Here is an 18,720-nt window from a genome sequence, read left to right on the forward strand (position 1 = left end):
CAGACCATAGCCAGACCAGAACAGACTCAATATTTAAGGCACAGAGAACCAAAAACAGTAAGCAAGGACAAATCAGAAAAAGATAATCAAGGTGAGCAAATCAGAGAGTGAAGGGGTGGGGGGGAGGTCAAGAATTAGACTGAGCCAATTCCACCGGGACTTCAACAACTTTCACCCCAACATCATCCTCAGCCTGGAACAGTCCACACAGGAGATCCACTTCCTGGACACCATGGTGCTAATACACAATGGCCACATCAATACCACCCTGTACCGTAAACCTACTGACCGCTGTGCCTACCTTCATGCCTCCAGCTTCCATCCCAGACACACCACACGATCCATTGTCTACAGCCAAGCACTAAGATATATCCACATTTGCTCCAACCCCTCTGACAGAGACAAACACCTACAGGATCTCTACCAAGCATTCTTGAAACTGCAATACCAACCTGAGGAAGTGAAAAAACAGATCAACAGAGCTAGACGTGTGCCACGAAGCCTTTTACTACAGGACAAGCCCAAGAGAGAAAGCAACAGAACACCACTAGCCATCACCTACAGTCCTCAGCTAAAACCTCTACAGCGCATCATCAGGGATTTACAACCCATCCTGGACAATGATCCCCCACTTTCACAGCCTTGGAATACAGACCAGTCCTTGCCCACAGACAACCTGCCAACCTGAAGCAAATCCTAACCAGCAACTATACACCGCACCACAGTCACTCTAACTCAGGGACCCATCCTTGCAACAAACCTCGTTGACAGCTCTGCCCACATATCTACACCAGCAACACCATTACAGGACCTAACCAGATCAGCCACACCATCGTGGGTTCATTCAGCTGCACATCTACCAATGTAATTTATGCCTTCATGTGCCAGCAATGCCTCTCTGCCATATACATCGGACAAACTGGACAGTCTCTACGTAAAAGAATAAACGCACACAAATCAGATATCAGAAATGGCAATATACAAAAACCCGTAGGAGAGCACTTCAGTCTCCCAGGCCACACAGTAGTAGATTTAAAAGTAGCTATCCTAAGCAAAGAAATTTCAGGACCAGACTCCAAAGAGAAATTTCTGAGCTACAATTCATCTGCAAATTCGACACCCTCAGCTCTGGCTTAAACAAAGACTGCGAATGGCTGGCTAAATACAGAAGCAGCTTCCCCTCCCTTGGTGTTCACACCTCCAGATCAACTGCTGGTAGTAAGCCTCACCCTTGCTGACTGAGCTAACCTTGTTATCCCCACCCTTGCTCTGGCTTATTTATACCTGGTCCTGCAGATTTCCAAGACCAGCTTCTGATGAAGTGAGTCTGTGCTCATGAAAGCTCATGCTCAAAACTTTTCTGTTAGTCTATAAGGTGCCACAGGACCCTTTGTTGCTGTTGCAGATCCAGACTAACACGGCTACCCCTCCGATACTTGAAGCCCCTATAGGCTACGTCTACACGTGAAGCCAGCATCGAAATAGCTTATTTCGATGTAGCAACATGGAAATAGGCTATTTCGATGAATAACGTCTACACGTCCTCCAGGGCTGGCAACGTCGATGTTCAACTTCGACGTTGCGCGGCACCACATCGAAATAGGCGCTGCGAGGGTACGTCTACACGCCAAAGTAGCACACATCGAAATAAGGGTGCCAGGCACAGCTGCAGACAGGGTCACAGGGCGGACTCAACAGCAAGCCGCTCCCTTAAAGGGCCCCTCCCAGACACAGTTGCATTAAACAACACAAGATCCACAGAGCCGACAACTGGTTGCAGACCCTGTGCCTGCAGCATGGATCCCCAGCTGCCGCAGCAGCAGCCAGAAGGCCTAGGCTAAGGGCTGCTGCCCACGGTGACCATAGAGCCCGGCAGGGGCTGGAGAGAGAGCATCTCTCAACCCCCCAGCTGATGGCCGCCATGGAAGACCCAGCAATTTTGACGTTGCGGGACGCGGATCGTCTTCACGGTCCCTACTTCGACGTTGAACGTCGCTATTCCGATCCCCTCATGAGGTTAGCGACTTTGACGTCTCGCCGCCTAACGTCGAAGTTAACTTCGAAATAGCACCCGACGAGTGTAGCCTCGATGGGCGCTATTTCGAAGTTAGTGCCGCTACTTCGAAGTAGCGTGCATGTGTAGACACAGCTATAGTGACTCAGAAAGTTCCCATCACAATTTAAATCATGTGTTAATGTGCCAAATTTGAATATAAAAGCCAGCTCGGCTGTTTCTCTTTCCAAAAAGGTGCAATAATTCCTTTTCAGTAACACACATACCTTTAGGTCATTGACAGAATGCCCCATTCCATTAAAATGTTGACTAACTGGTTTGTGGATTTGGAGTGTTTTGATGTCTGTTTTGTGCCCATTGACCCTTTGTCTAAGGAAGTTAGAAGTCTGTCAAATATACAGAGCATCTGGCCATTGTACCCCCCACCCCTCCGCTCTCTGATTTGCTCACCTTGATTATCTTTTTCTGATTTGTCCTCCTTGCTTACTGTTTTTGGTTAAATATTGAGTCTGGTCTGGTCTGGCTATGGTCTGAAGAAGTGGGTCTGTCCCACGAAAGCTCACCTAATAAACCATTTTGCTAGTCTTTAGAGTGCTACTTGACTGCTTTTTGTTTTGATAGTGTATAGACTAGCACGGCTCCCTCTCTGTTACTATAGTACATAAACCAAGTGACTGACCCCACCCCAGTGCCCTTCCTCAGCACAGCCCTTCTGCTCATGCCTCGTGTGGAATATTAGCTGTTTGGAGCAAGAACTGGTTCTTCTGTGAAGCACCTTGCTCAGTTTGGTGAGAAGTAAAACAATAAATTTGTTTACAGTTTATCACTGCTGTACCATAGGAACTGTGATGAGATCAGGTGGGCTATCAAGCCTGGCATCCTGTGTCTGACAATGGCCAATTCCAGAAGCTTCAGAGGAAGGTGCAATAGATCTTCAAGAGTATTTATGGAATAACTACCAGTCTGCAAAGGAAGTGTCTTTCTGGCACCCCCAATGAGTGACTGCCTGCCTAAAACCCAAGGAGGAATGTTTATATCCTGGCTTTAAAAATGTTTGTACAAAAGCCTCTTAGCATAACAGTGGCTGTTCTCACTAATCACATAAGTGTTTTATCCTTTTTGAATTCTACAGAGCTCTTCATCACTAATATCTTTGATGGTGTGTTTCATCAGTTAGCAATCTTTCGTTTTAAAAACATTGCTCTTTCTCATTGTAAACGTGCAGCCTTTCAGCAGATGCTCCTGCTGGGACTCGCTCTCTCCATTTATCCCTGCACAACCTATCATGTGACGAGAAGGTGAAAGCCCACTTCTTGGGGGTGAGCCTTGTTCTTTCTGCCCATTCTTGGTTTTCTCCTCTCAGAAATTGAAAGCTATTTCAAAGAAGTAGGGAGTGGCTTTATTTCATCCAGTCTCTGCTTATGATATTTTTCTTTAGTACATCACGGACTTCATGGTCAGAAGGTCACCACAGTGACCACTAGATAATAGTTCATAATATTGTCCTTAACTATGTTTGAGGTTCTTTTCATCAGCTTTCCTGCTATACATTTTACGCTTAACCTCTAATGTGCTTTTCTGAGTCAAGCTGGTTTAAATCCCTGGGCATTATTTTTCCTCCTAAAAGTAGACAGAAAGAAATACAGAAAATAAATAATATCAGCTGGCCTGACATGGTGGATTAGTGGTTTTCCCTCTCCTCTTGATCTCCTTACGCTACCGTGTGCAGTCCAGGTAGCTGTTAAGACACATAGCTATACATATGTAGGGAATGTGGCAGAAGGAATGCAGTGCTGCTGAAGGCTGGGAGGAATGAGTCTCCCAGAGGTCATCTGCATGAGAATGCAAAAGGTGTGCATGTGTGATACCTTTTCAGGCAAAGCCTAATGGGTAGCAAGTAAGCCATGAGATTTGGTCTATTGTAAACATGTAGTTGTAAAATCACAATTTAAGCTGACATTTAAGGTGGGAGTTGTGAGATCTCACCAATGCTCTGGGTTGTTGTGGGGGACAGGGCAGTCGCCTTAGCTGTGTAAGACATTGATTACACAGGGCTCCCTGGTTTAAAGCATTGTGAGACAGCAAGGGGAGGGTATGGGTTGAGCCAGCTTGCTGAGTGCCTTGGCCCTGCCTATGCCTTGGCCATATAGCTATAAGCCTGGCTTGACTAACCCTCCCCACCTGTTAAAAGATAGAGCTGGATACTAGGGTGTTTGTGAAACCCCACACTAGAGATACCAAGAGCTGAAATCACAGAGTGGCAGCTGAGGCCACACAGAGCTGAAATCACTGGGTTCTGCCTTAGGGCAATCCCAAGCAGTGGAGTTAGGACCGGCGGACAACAGCAGGACCAGCGGGTGGCTGGTAGGAGCGGTGGCGGCGGCCGGTAGGAGCGACGGCGACCGGCGGCAGACGACGGCCGGTAGGAGCGACGGCGACCGGCGGCAGACGACGGCCGGTAGGAGCGACGGCGACCGGCGGCAGACGACGGCCGGTAGGAGCGACGGCGACCGGCGGCAGACGACGGCCGGTAGGAACGACGGCCGGTAGGAGCGACGGCGACCGGCGGCAGACGACGGCGACCGGCGGGCGGCCGGGAGGAGCGGTGGCGGCAGACGACGGCGACCGGCGGGCGGCCGGTGACAGCAAGGGGAGGCTACAGACAAGTGGACAGCTAGTATTGCCCTGGTGATGTGTCTGTGGGCTTTGAGTTTGGGACTGCACCGCAGAGGGTACACCCTGTAACTGTGTGTGTGTGGAAAAGGGCCAAGAGCCCCAGCAAGAGACTGGGTTCTACTGCATATGGGGATGGTATCTGGGTAAAAGGGGTTTTGTGTCTTCTGTGCTGAGATATACTGCATCTGTCGCTGTAACCTTGGGGTAGGTTACGGTCATTAAACAAGCCATTTCTATCTCAGACTCTGTGCTTGCGAGGAGGGGGAGAACCGCCTTACAGGCACCCAGCACGGGGGTGAAATTGTCCCAGGCCACTGGGTGGGGGCTCGAGCCGGTTGATTGTATCCTTGACAGGAAAACCCCACAAGAGTTGAACCCGGCCCTTCTGGCAGGCATCTGGCGTTAACAGAAGGGTTACACATACATTGGAAGAGGCACCTCAAAAGTTTCCTTGGAAGCTCTTAGGAGTGGCTGGGACCTCATGGGTAAGTCCAGTTCTCTCCTAGCCCAGGCATCCTTATCATATCATCCTGTTCATATATTTATCAAGCCCCAATATGAGGATACAATCTCAGGGATTTTAATAAAAAGTACAGAAAACAGTCTGCCTTCAGAAAACAATGCAAATCAGTTTATAAAATTAGATTGTTCAAGAGAATATTCTGTGTATAAGTTCCCTTTCCAATTTTCACTCTCTCCCCAAAATTCACTGCATAAAATCTAAATATGTCCCATATACTTCTCAGATATTCCCACTGTTAAAGCGATCTTCCTCAACTGGAATGGTATTAGTTCTGGCATCGCTGTGTGATCCGGAACATAAGAAAACAGTGTCAAGGAGTGCAATAAATAGCTCTTTTGTAAAGGTTGGGTTTTTTTCTTACCAGTCAAGGAAGGAAAATTATTGCACTTTTCCACAAATTCTTTTGAGCTAGCTTCTGTGGCATTTCTGGCAAAACTGAAGCTTATTAAATAGAAAAATGTTTAAGAAATAAAATAATGCTAAACCAAAAAGAACTTTTTTTAACAAAAAGAGAAATACAGGTCCTGATGAGGATGTTCCTGAGTATGAACAGTAGAGACATTTCCTGGTAATTGAGCTTCTTGTGTCTCTGACTTTACACACCATGATGCAATGTGCATACACTTGAATTTCTATTTTTATCCTTTTTTCCGTTTGCCATTTTTATTAGATTTCTTGACAACGTGGGGATTTTTTTTTCAGCTCTTGTAATGACGTGAATCTTCTAACATTTCTTCTTTATTACAGTCATTTGATTGTGTTTTTTTAAAAAGCATTAATAAAATATTTGAATCATTGTTGCCTTTTAGTGTAATCGAATTGCTTCTTATATTTCAATGAGAGCGTGTAAATCAAGAAACTGAAAAAATGGGAGCTCTTTTGTTTAGGGAGAAAGTGAATAAAAGGGCACATGCTGGAGGAATACAAAAGAGTGAATGGTACAGAGACAGCAAAACAGCCATTCCAATTTACTGTTTCTGATATACACAAACTAATTCTATACAATAAAGTAAGAAAATTCAGAAGTTTACATTTTTGCCTGAGTGTTCCCATTATGTGTTTCCACATGTGTGTGTGTTTCCATTATGATAGTCTCTAATTACATCAGCATGTGCTGCTGCTCAGCAATACAACAGAATATCATGCAGACCTCTTCAAACTTGTGTAGTGGTATTGGAAAGATCAAGTAGAGTTTAAACCATTTTAAATTACGTGGGTTGTTTTTCCCTCTGCCCCTTATCAGCATCCTGGGTTTCATGTTTGGATACTAGGAGCTTGTTAAAGTTCATTCATGTTCCCTAGTTTGGAGAAAAAAAAGAAGGGGAGAAAAAACCAAGCATGCATTAGAGGTGAGAAAGAGAGAAGAATAATGAGAAGTAGGAAAATACAGATTCTGTCTGATGCCTGCAGGTCAGTAACAAGAAGACCACAGACACATTATTCACATCTGGGACCTAGCAAATTTCTATCAGAATCAGGCTGCTTTGGAACTGACAAACAAAAAACCCCAAACTGGTCACAGCAAAACATTGCAAGGTTAAATTTGTCCTGGCTGGCTAAGTTGGAGTCTTTGCCTGTGAGAGTAAGTATGGCACACCAGCAGACAAGAGAGTGGTAATAGGCACATCAGCCTCGCTGTTTAGAATTCAGCCAAGTGTTTGTAAGACAGCAAAGGAAATGTTTCTGAAAGTTAGGAGTGACTTTAAGCCAAGGGTCAGAAAGGAAGATACTAGTTTAAATGTTGTAGCTAGAACTTTTACGGTAACAAAAGTGACAGACCATGGGTATTGCAGGCTAGAAGGAAATCAGTACATAAAACGAGTATCCTTTTTTTAATAAGTGCAATTAGATAACTAGATATCAGACTTTGTTACCTTTAGACAGGTGGTAGCAGCATCCTGTACAGCTTGAAATGTCACCTGAACCTCCCGAAGGAATCCAGTTATGTAAATGCAATTTTCTGGCCCTTTCACATTGATTTGGATTGAAATGGGTCCCTTCTTGATGTTAGCACTAGGTGGCAGTGCAGTTCCTTTTCATTAACTTTGGGGCTGGAGAGTTCTACCCACTTCGGGTGGGTGACCCACCCTTTCTCCTACAAAATATGACGAGAAGGTTTAGAAAATGCCATTTAGGCTATCTGAAGAAGTGTGCAGCTCCCTTGCTCTTTAAATGACAGGACTTGTATGTACCCCACCTTTTTCCAAATTAGCTTAATCTGTTTTGGAGGTGCATTTAGATAAACCAAAACAAGAAACGTTGGACCTGGAGGGTCCATACACAGAGATATTCCAGAATAACCACCTTACTTTACATTCACACCCCGTTTCATACCTCAGTAACTTTCGTGTAGAGACATTCCCCCAAGTTAAAGGGAATTCGGAAAGCACAGAGTTAAGGAGCTGTTGTTACTGCTTACTCATAACTAAGGAGATAATTTACTCATAGAGGTCATAGCTGGAGCTCTGGCTGCTTCGTCTGTCAGCGCCTACAACTGAAGCTGAGGCTTTGTGCCCAAGAGCAGGAGCCATGCACCCCCCCTTGTGGCCAGAGTCAGAGCTGTTTTTCACACACATACACACCCCTTGTGGCAGGGCTCTTCTCCCACTCCCCACTCTAGTTATTTTTAGTAACAGTCACAGACAGGGCACGGTTCCCATGAATTTTTGTTATTATCTTGGACCTTCTATGACTGTTACTAAAAATAACCATGAAAAAATCTTAATCTAACTCATAACTTTTTTCTATGCTTTTCTTCCATTCAAGACCTTATGCCTATCATTGGTGTTGCAAGTTTTTTCTTTTGAAGAAGCAGCAAGTAGAAAACTGAGAACCAATTGTATGTCTCTTAGGCTCTCAACTTTAAAAGGTTACATTCACCTCAGCTCAAGTCAAAAATCGTAATCGTTGGCTGGTGGGTTTACTTGATTACCCCTAGTCTGAACAGTACACGTTTATTAACTTATTTAAACATTCTTTCCAGTGTTGTGAGTTCAACCATACCAGGGATGTGCTAGAGAACCGCAGTGCTGTGGCTACAGTATAGGACTAGAAACCAGGAGACCAGATTGCTCCAGACTTCCAGTGGCATCTGGGCAAGTCACTTCAACTAAAGACAGTGAGAGCTTCAGGGGCTCAGTCCCTGGAAAAATGTTATTTTGGAATCTGATTTTAAGCAGTCTGGTCTTTACCTTTTTGGTTGAGAAGCATCAAATACAATACTGATTTCCCCTGTATTAGTACTTAGTGGTTCTTCCATTCTGAGATGATGCATGCACCTTTTTCTGTCTGACTTTGGATGCTGTGTTTTCCACAAACCTATCCAGCAGATAAGACAAAATTTCATTTTGGAATCAGTTGAACATGAGAACAAGATCCTAGCATGTTTGATTTTACATTATTCCAGAATGTAAGGCATTGTTAGTTTACATATGACCTAGGTTAACTCACTCCTCTACCTGTTAACTGTCCAGCACTGCAGTGACAGCAGTGCATGTGTGGGTAGAGGGAGGCTATGTAATCTAAGGGTAGGGCTCTGTAACTATTCTATGAACACTGAGACCTGCTTAGTGAAGCAAAGTTACTCTACAGCTACAGTGGGATGTTACTGTCCTGTCCTGTCCGAAGGTGCTGCTCTAGCACACTAGTGGGCCAGAGGGAAAACAAGCAGGAAGGCAACACAAGAACACCACAGTGCACACATGAAAGACAGTGGGGAAAGCTGTTAACTCTAAGGATCCTACATCCCACCTCTGGTGAAGTGACAAACCCTGTTTTGCCAAGTCTGGGAGCTGAGAGATTAAAAGGTGCCAACTAGGTAAAAAGCCCCTCTTGGGAGAGTCAAGGAGGCTGCATGGAGGAAGAGGCTGCGTGGGAGGACTGAAGAAGTCGGGCCTACGAGGCTGGCATCAGGAGCCGAGAAGCTGATCATTGTGGGATGGTTTTCTGAGTGCTGTTGTGCTAATAAATGCACTTGGTTTTGAGAAGGTGGTGTGGTCACTAGATGCCACTGTCACTACTCCTGGAGGGACCAGAACTGTGGGTATAGCAAATAGGTCAGATTGATGGTGAATAGGCTCTGAAGGGTATCCACATTTGTCTGTAATTTCACAAATAACAAGTGGCCTTTGGCATCTTAGAGACAGACAATTTATTAGGTCATGAGATCTTCTTACTCACAAAAGCTCGTTACCTCATAAATAAATGTTAGTCTTTAAGGTGCTGCAGGACTGCTTGTTTTTGTGGGATTCCTAGTGAGGTAATCATGGTGGTCCCAGGAATGTGACTTCAGCTCAGGACCTGATCTGAGAGTGGCATGATTTCACCCCTATTGATGGGACAGCATGAGCCCTGAGACCTGGTAACTGACAGTGACCACAAATAACTCACTGCAAAGCCAGACATTGTTTTCATCTGGTTGCTAAGCCAAGATTTTCATCTTCTCTGACTTCAGTCCAAATTACTCTACCAAATATGGTAGCGGGACAGCACAAACTTGTGCTTAGGAAGAAGAATACAGGAGCAAGGTAAGACAAGCCAGGCTGACACGCCAGATAGGATTGGCATGTTATTTATCACTGTTTGAAGTTCCTCCAAAGGTCTTGTGGAAAGAGTTGGCACATTACAGAAGGCTGTTTACTTTTGCCACACATTTACATCACCATTTAAAAGAAACTGCTGTCTGTGTGATCCTTCCTTGTGTCAGAGATGATGAAAATAGGTTCCCTGGTCACTGCAGAACTGTATTGTTGGGTGATGGTGCAGAAGGAGAGACGCCAAGATAGCCCAGAAGAAAAGTCGCTCCTGAGTGTGGTGGACAGATTAACAACGTTGTAATGTGAGTTGAGAGTATCGCTGTTGCAGTCCCCTGTGGCAGGTAGGAATTTAGATAGTTCATCAACTCTTTTTTCTTATAGGGAAGTGTAAAGTGTGCCTTGTAAATGGCTTGCCTTGTTCTTGTAAAGTCTAACCACATGAAAGTTTGTGTGGAAGACTGGTTTTCGATGAGAGTATCCAGTTTTGAGAACTCATTTTTGATCCTCTCCTGTTTGCTGTATAGGATGCTGATTAGGTAGGTCCTCAGTTTCTTTGAGACTGTATGGCACAATCACTCACCATAGTTTCAGCAGTACATTGATTGCAACAGATTTTTTCACTTTCAGTCCATTAGGTAGGATGTCCATCTTTTTTGCACTTGGAGAGGAAGATGATGTCTATTTCTGTGTGAGTTTCTTCATGAAACTGATGGATTTCCACTTGATGTGGCTAAATTCAGTGCTTTGCATGATAAGTTTCAGAGGAGTAGCTGAGTTAGTATCTGCAAAACAATGTGGGGTTCAGTCTGTAGCACTTTAAAGACTAACAGATTTATTTGGGCTCAGTTTTTGTAGGCTAGAGCCCACTTCATCAGATGCATTGGAGTGGAAATACAGAAACAGGGATTTTATAGGTTATTGCATGCCTCAGAGGCTCACTATGACCCTCCATTCTGCCTTTTACCTTTTTCTAGAGGCCAGAGTCATAGCCATCCTCATCACTGGCACAGGCAAAGATTGGAGTATGTCTGTTCTCCACCAAACTATTGGGGCCAGCTGCCCTGGGTCTGTCACCAACATAACGGCCCCTTTTGTCCCTGCCCTTTGGTAGGCCTGGTGGTGGGAGAAAGACGATTGCATATTACCTCAGAGCTGAATCTTCTTCTGGTGTAAATGGGTGCAGCCACTGCCTTCAGAGAAATTTTGCAAATTCACTCCAGGCGATCATTTGGCCCGGAATTTTCACGTTTAAATAATATAGCTAACAAGGCAAATATCAATCTTGGAACGCGTGGTTTTTGTCTTGCCCTCCTTCACCAGATTCAGTTGGCTGGTTGAACGAGGGGACCTGTGAAATTGGTGGGCTAACTGATAATTGCTTATCACACATCTCTGCTTCTGACTGTGATTTTTTTTTACTGTTCACAGAAGGGAAGCATATGCCTTTAAAAGACTGACTGAACATTGAATGTTTTTGTTTGTGTTCTTCAAAGTTAAGCTGCTGCACACAGCAGGTAAGTAGAATTCTCTCTGGGTTCATCCCTTGTATCACTTTAGCTGTGCCTGCACTAGCAGTGGGGGAAGTACCAGTGAAGGCCATGACATCAGTGTTTTTACCACCACCCTGGCACTGAGTGGAGAGTTTCTGAAAATTTACAGCCCAGACAAGGCCATTGTAAACAATCCTATTGCACGATAAAAGTGAAACATAACAGGCCAGCTCCTCGCTGACACCTAAGGTTAATTGTAAAAGGTTGAGGGAATTACTCTCCTTAATGCAATCCAAGAAACATCAGAGCAGTTACACAGTAAAGAATTATAGATGAATATAAAAGGACCTCTCAAAAGATATGCTGTGATTCTTTCCTCTGCCGGTGAAGGAATATTTCTCAAAGGTTTTGCCTACAGCAGGTTGTTATAAAAGCATCTTAATTTTGCTGACCCTAGTTAAACTTCTGGGTGCTAGTGTCTTTATGGTTCCATTTCAATAATGTCAACCCCAGGCATTCAGAAAGCACAAAATGTTTAAAAAGTCAATGTTGGAGTCTTTCTCCACCCACCCCACTTCAGATTTCTGAGCCTTCCTGGTGCACTCAGACCGTTTTTTGCGACTGGGTGCTTGCGAACAGGAGGGAGTTTTGAGAGGCTCTCTTGGAGGAGAAGGAAGGAGCAAACTAAAGCACCTTGGGGTAAGTGGCTGCTTGTGTTTGGGGGTTCTGGGCTTGTGTTTGTTTGGAGTTTGGAGTGCTGAGCTGAGTGTTTGTTTGAAGGCCGTGTGCTCAGGCAGGCAGTTGGAAGCTGTGAGTCTTGATTAGGTTTGGATTGAAACACCGTGTGCTGACTGGCTGAGCTGTAAGCAGAGGGAGGAGCTATCAGGGAGGCCGAGCACTTAAAGCCCGCTAGTAAGCGACCAGGGAGCTTTGCGACCGGGTGCTTGTGAACAGGGTGAGTGCTAACAGGAGGGAGTTTTGAGAGGGGACTTTAGAGGGGGAGCTTGGAGGGAGCCAGTGACTTCTATTGCCCTTAAACTTAAATCCTTTATAACAACCTCTATCTGAAACATTTAATTAAACCCTCATATATAATTAGAGCAGGAAATGGAGGCAGAAGCCCAGCAGCAGAGTGGGGGCTATCCTGTTTAGTGTGTCGAGTGCAATATGTATGACTACCTGCCCTGTGGGCGGGTGGCGTATGTGTGCGCTCGATGCAAGGAGCTCCTGGCCCTCAGAGAGCGAGTGTGTGCTTTGGAGGCCAGGGTGGCTGAACTGGAGGAGCTAAGGAAGGCAGAGGTGTTTGTTGATGAGACTTTCCGGGACATAGTAGGGCTGTCCCACCTCCAATCTGACAGTCCTGATGCTGTTATGGAGGAAGAAAGGCTCAGGGAAGGAGAGCAGTCAATGGGAGCAGAGGGAAACCATCCCATAGTTGGGACCCTCCTTCCAGAGGGTGCTATGGTATCCTCTCGCGCCGAGGATACTTCTCCGGGGGAGGGAGCGCCAGCTGTTAGGAAGAAGCAGGTTTTAGTAGTGGGGGATTCGATCATTAGAAATACAGATAGTTGGGTTTGTGATGACCGGGAGAACCGTATGGTGACTTGCCTGCCTGGTGCGAAGGTTGCGGATCTCTCAAGGCATCTAGACAGACTTATGGGCAGTGCTGGGGAGGAGCCGGTGGTCGTGGTACATGTCGGTACCAATGACATAGGGAAGGGTAGAAGAGATGTTCTGGAGGCCAAATTTAGGTTACTAGGAAAGAGACTGAAATCCAGAACATCTATGGTGGCATTCTCTGAAATGCTTCCAGTTCCACGCGCAGGGCCAGATAGACAGGCAGAACTTCAGAGTCTCAATGCGTGGATGAGATGATGGTGTAGGGAAGAGGGGTTTAGATTTATTAGGAACTGGGGACACTTTTGGGGTAGGGGGAGCCTATACAGGAATGATGGGCTCCACCTAAATCAAGGTGGATCCAGACTGCTGGCATTAAACATTAAAAAGGTCATAGAGCAGTTTTTAAACTAAGAGGTGGGGGAAAGCGGATTGGTGCGGGGGAGCACCTGGATTGGACGGAGACTTCTCTTACATGAGGCTCCATAGATAGGGATTCCCTAGAAGTTAGTCAGATAGGGAACGTGGGAAATAATATATGGGCAAGATCAGATGTGAAACAATCGCATATAAAAAAAATCCAACGCATCTGTGAAAGGCGGACATATAAATAGTGGTAGTTTTTTAAAGTGCTTTTACACAAATGCTTGGAGTCTGTCTAATAAGATGGGTGAACTGGAGTACCTCATATCAAAGGAGGAAGTTGACATAATAGGCATCACAGAAACATGGTGGAATGAGGACAATCAGTGGGACACTATCATACCAGGATATAAATTATATCAGAAAGACAGAACAGGTCGTGCGGGTGGCGGAGTGGTACTATATGTGAAGGATAATATAGAATCAAATGAAACAAAAATCCTAAAGGAATCAAAATGTTCTGTAGAATCATTATGGATAACAATTCACTCCTCTAATATGAATATGGCATTAGGAATATATTACCGACCACCTAACCAGGACAGTGATAGTGATGCTGAAATGTTAAGGGAGATTAAAGAGGCTATCACAATAAAAAACACAGTAATAATAGGAGATTTCAGTTATCCCCATATTGATTGGGTACATGTCACCTCAGGACGGGATTCAGAGATTAAATTTCTTGATGCCTTAAATGACTGCTTCTTGGAGCAGCTAGTACAGGAACCCACAAGGGGAGAGTCAATTCTCGATCTAGTCCTGACTGGAACGCAGGATCTGGTCCAAGAGGTAACTGTTACTGGACCGCTTGGAAATAGTGACCACAATATAATAACTTTTAAAATTCCTGTGTTGGGAAGAACACCGCAACGGTCAAATACTCTGGCATTTAATTTCAAAAAGGGGAATTACACTAAAATGAGGAAGCTAGTTAAACAGAAACTGAAAGGTAGAGTAACTAAACTAAAATCCCTGGAAGCTGCATGGAAACTGTTTAAAGACACCATACTAGAGGCCCAACTTAAATGTATACCCCAAATAAAAAAACACAGTAAGAGACCTAACAAAGAACCACCATGGCTTAACAGCCATGTTAAAAAGGCAGGGAGAGAGAAAAGGGCAGCTTTTAAAAAGTGGAAGTCAAATCCTAGTGAGGAAAATAGGAAGGAACATAAACACTCCCAAATTAAGTGTCATAACATAGTAAGAAAAGCCAAAAAAGATTTTGAGGAACAGCTAGCCAAAAATTCAAAAAACGATAGTAAAATGTTTTTTAAATACATTAGAAGCAGGAAGCCCGCTAAAAAAGCAGTGGGGCCCTTGGACGATAAAGATATAAAAGGAGCGATCAAGGAAGACAGTGCCATTGCGGAGCGATTAAATAATTTCTTTGCTTCAGTCTTCACGGCTGAGGATGTTACAGAGGTTCCTAAATCTGAGCCAGTCTTTTTAGGTGACAAATCTGAGGAACTCTCCCAGATTGAAGTGACATTAGAGGAGGTTTTGGAGTTAATTGATAAGCTGAATAGTAACAAGTCTCCAGGACCAGACAGTATTCACCCAAGGGTTCTGAAAGAACTCAAATGTGAAATTGTGGAGTTATTAACAGTGGTTTGTAACCTATCCTTTAAATCCGCTTCGGTACCCAATGACTGGAAGACGGCCAATATAATGCCAATATTTAAAAAAGGCTCCAGAGGAGACCCTGGCAATTATAGACCGATAAGTTTAACATCAGTACCAGGCAAATTAGTAGAAACAATAGTAAAGAATAAAATTGCAAGGCACGTAGAAGAGCACGAATTGTTGGGCAAAAGTCAGCATGGATTCTGCAGAGGGAAGTTGTGTCTAACTAATCTATTAGAATTCTTTGAAGGGGTTAATAAACATGCGGACAAGGGGCGCCCAGTGGACATAATATACCTAGATTTCCAGAAAGCCTTTGACACGGTCCCACACCAAAGGCTTTTATGTAAATTAGGCGGTCACGGGATAGGAGGAAAGATCCTTTCATGGATCGGGAATTGGTTAAAAGACAGAAAACAAAGGGTTGGAATAAATGGTAAATTTTCACAATGGAGGGGGGTAACTAGTGGCTTTCCCCAGGGGTCAGTCCTGGGACCGATCCTGTTCAACTTGTTCATCAATGATCTAGAAAATGAGGTAAGCGGTGAGGTGGCAAAGTTTGCAGATGACACCAAGTTGTTCAGGACAGTCAAAACCAAAAGGGATTGTGAAGAACTACAAAAAGATCTCAGCAAACTGAGTGATTGGGCAGCAAAATGGCAAATGAAATTTAATGTAGGTAAGTGTAAGGTAATGCACATTGTAAAAAATAACCCAAATTACACGTACAACATGATGGGGTCAAGTTTAGCTACGACAGATCAGGAAAGGGATCTTGGAGTTATAGTGGATAGTTCTCTGAAGACATCCACACAGTGTGCAGCGGCAGTTAGTAAAGCAAATAGGATGTTAGGAATTATTAAAAAAGGGATAGATAATAAGACAAAAGATATCATGCTTCCCCTATATAAAACTATGGTACGCCCACATCTGGAGTACTGCGTGCAGATGTGGTCTCCTCACCTCAAAAAAGATATATTGGCATTAGAAAAGGTACAGAAAAGGGCGACTAAGATGATTAGGGGTTTGGAACGGGTCCCATATGGGGAGAGGCTAGAGAGACTGGGACTTTTCAGTCTGGAAAAGAGGCGATTGAGGGGTGATATGATAGAGGTATATAAAATCATGAATGGTGTGGAGAAAGTGAATACAGAAAAATTATTTACCGTTTCCCATAATACAAGAACTAGGGGACACCAAAAGAAATTGATGGGTAGTAGGTTCAAAACTAATAAAAGGAAATTTTTCTTCACACAGCGCACAGTCAACCTGTGGAACTCCTTGCCGGAGGAGGCTGTGAAGGCCAGGACTCTATTAGGGTTTAAAAAAGAGCTCGATAAATTTTTGCAGGTTAGGTCCATACATGGCTATTAGCCAGGGGTAAAGTATGGTGCCCTAGCCTTCAGTACAAGGGCAGGAGATGGATGGCAGGAGATAAATCACTTGATCATTGTCTTCTGTTCTCCTTCTCTGGGGCACCTGGCATTGGCCACTGTCGGCAGACGGGATACTGGGCTGGATGGACCTTTGGTCTGACCCAGTATGGCCATTCTTATGTTCTTATGTTTCCATGGTTCTCTCCAGCCAGGTGGGCTGACAACATTTTTAAAAAAAAGGAAAACTAAGATTCTCATGTAATCTCTTCCCTTCAGGAGTTGGAACTTTCAGAAAACCACCAAATACTGCAAGGCGTAAGAGCAAAGGTCCATCTAGCCCAGTATCCTGTCTTCCAACAGCGGCCAACGCCAGATGCTTTAGAGGAGTGAACAGAACAGGTAGTCATCAAGTGATCCCTCTTCTGTCATCCATTTTCAGTCTTTTTCAAAGAGAAGCTGGGGACACCATTCCTACCCATCCTGGCTAATAAGCTTTTATTTTGTTGTTTTGTTTTTTTGTTGGGTGTTTTTTTTTGTAATCCTGTTAAAGTCCTGGTCTTCACAACATCCTCTTGCAAAGAGGTCCAAAGGCCAACTATGTGCTGTGTGAAGAAATACCTTTTGTTTCTTTTAAGCCTGCTACCTATTAATTTAATTTGGTAACCCCTAGTTCTTATGTTATGTGAACAAGTAAATAACTTTTCCGTATTCACTTTGTCCACACCTGTCATGATTTCAAAGACCTTTATCCTATTCTGACTTAATCTCCTCTTTTCTAAACTGAAAAGTCCCAGTCTTTTTAATTTTGCCTCATATGGCAGCCATTCCGAACCCCTCATCATTTTTGTTACCCCTTCTGAATATTTTCCAATACCAACATAATTTTTTAAGATGAGGCAACTACATCTGTACTCAGTGTTAAAGATGTGGGCATTCCTCCCTTGGATTTATACAGAGACAGTAAGATATTCTCTGTCTTATTCTCTCTTGTTTAATGTTTCCTAACAGTCTGTTTGCTGTTTTGACTGCTGCTGCACCTTGAGTGGACATTTTCAGAGAACTATCCAGAGTCACTCCAAGATCTCTCTCTTGATTGGTAATAGCTAAATTAGTCCCTACCCTTTTGTGTATATATAGTTGGAATTCTTTTTTTCCAATGTGCATTACTTTGCATTTATCAACATTAAAATTCATTTGTCTTTTTTTGTCCAGTCATCTAGTTTTGTGAAATCCTTTTTAAGGTTTTCAGTCTGCTTTGTTCTTAATTATCTTGAGCAGTTTAGTATTATCTGCAAATTTTGCTATCTCACTGTTTCCCTTTCTCCAGATTTTTTACAAATAAGTTGAACAGAATGATCCCAATACACAGCCCTGGGTACACCAAAAGAAATCTCTTTTAATTTTGAAAACTGACCGTTTCTTCCTACCGTTTGATTCCTGTCTTTTAACCAGTTTTCAGTCCATGAGGGAAGCTTCCTTCTTATCCTATGACAACTTACTTTACTTAAGAGCCTTTGGTGAGGGAGCTTATCAAAGGCTTTCTGGAAATCTAAGTCCACTGTATCCACTGGCTCCCCCTGGTCCACATGCTCGTTGACCCCCTCAAAGAACTCTAGCAGATTAGTAAGGCTTGATTTCCCTTTGCACAAACCATGTTGACTTTTCCTCTACAAATGCAGAAGTTGGCAACCTTGCCTCCACTGCTTTTACACTTTGTGTGAGAGATAATGCTGGCAGCTATTAGACCCTGCTTTAACCACTGCAGCTGTGAGCTCGGATTCCTTTGGTTTGCGTGTCTTCGGCTAAGAGGTCCTACAGAAAAATCAATTGGAAATTGAAATCTGAGAACAAACTGCAAGATCTCTCTAAGATGTCTGATACACAGCAAGATCCTGGGCAGGCGCACAAGGAAATCACATAGATCAGGTTTGACAAAGTAATAGGAAAAACAATTAGCATTTGCCTGACCTCTGGAGGCAGCAGGAGACTGTTGGTGTGGGACATGGAAGTCTTGCATCTCTGCAGTTGTCTGGGCATTACTGCATGATGTATGTGCATTTGGGGATCAAACGGGGGTGGGGGGGTTGTAAGTTATAGGCCAATGATTGGTGTGCATTTTCTCTCTCCTTTCTCGATGTTTTCTGCACAACCAGCCAATCCACAGAGGTTCCAGGACCATTAATGACTGGGTTAGCTTTGACAAGCATATCTGCAGGGTAATTAAACTGTGTACTGATCATCACTTTGCCTAGATTTATATCGGTACTCACCAGGTTAGTTAACTTGTCAGAATAAGAGGCTGCAGCCAGACGCAAGCCCTGGCTGTGCCCTGTAATAGCTGCACATATTTGGAGGAGACACTATAGGGGGCATGATTCTCCCACCAAACCAGGCTCCAGGTTATTGTGTTGAGCTGTCACCTCCCTTGCTGGTGAGTTAT

General features: G+C 44.0%; 1 long non-coding RNA gene across 1 annotated transcript; it reads left to right on the forward strand.

Moving 5' to 3' along the window:
• Positions 1 to 9,969: 9,969 nt before the first annotated feature.
• Positions 9,970 to 17,398, forward strand: LOC142020334 (uncharacterized). The gene is made up of 4 exons (XR_012647367.1): positions 9,970 to 10,089; positions 11,177 to 11,262; positions 16,557 to 16,679; positions 17,289 to 17,398. It is a non-coding gene; the product is annotated as an uncharacterized LOC142020334 (long non-coding RNA).
• The last annotated feature ends 1,322 nt before the right edge of the window (positions 17,399 to 18,720 follow it).

This window comes from Carettochelys insculpta, chromosome 13 (assembly GCF_033958435.1).
Source record: "Carettochelys insculpta isolate YL-2023 chromosome 13, ASM3395843v1, whole genome shotgun sequence".
Taxonomy (NCBI): domain Eukaryota; kingdom Metazoa; phylum Chordata; order Testudines; family Carettochelyidae; genus Carettochelys; species Carettochelys insculpta.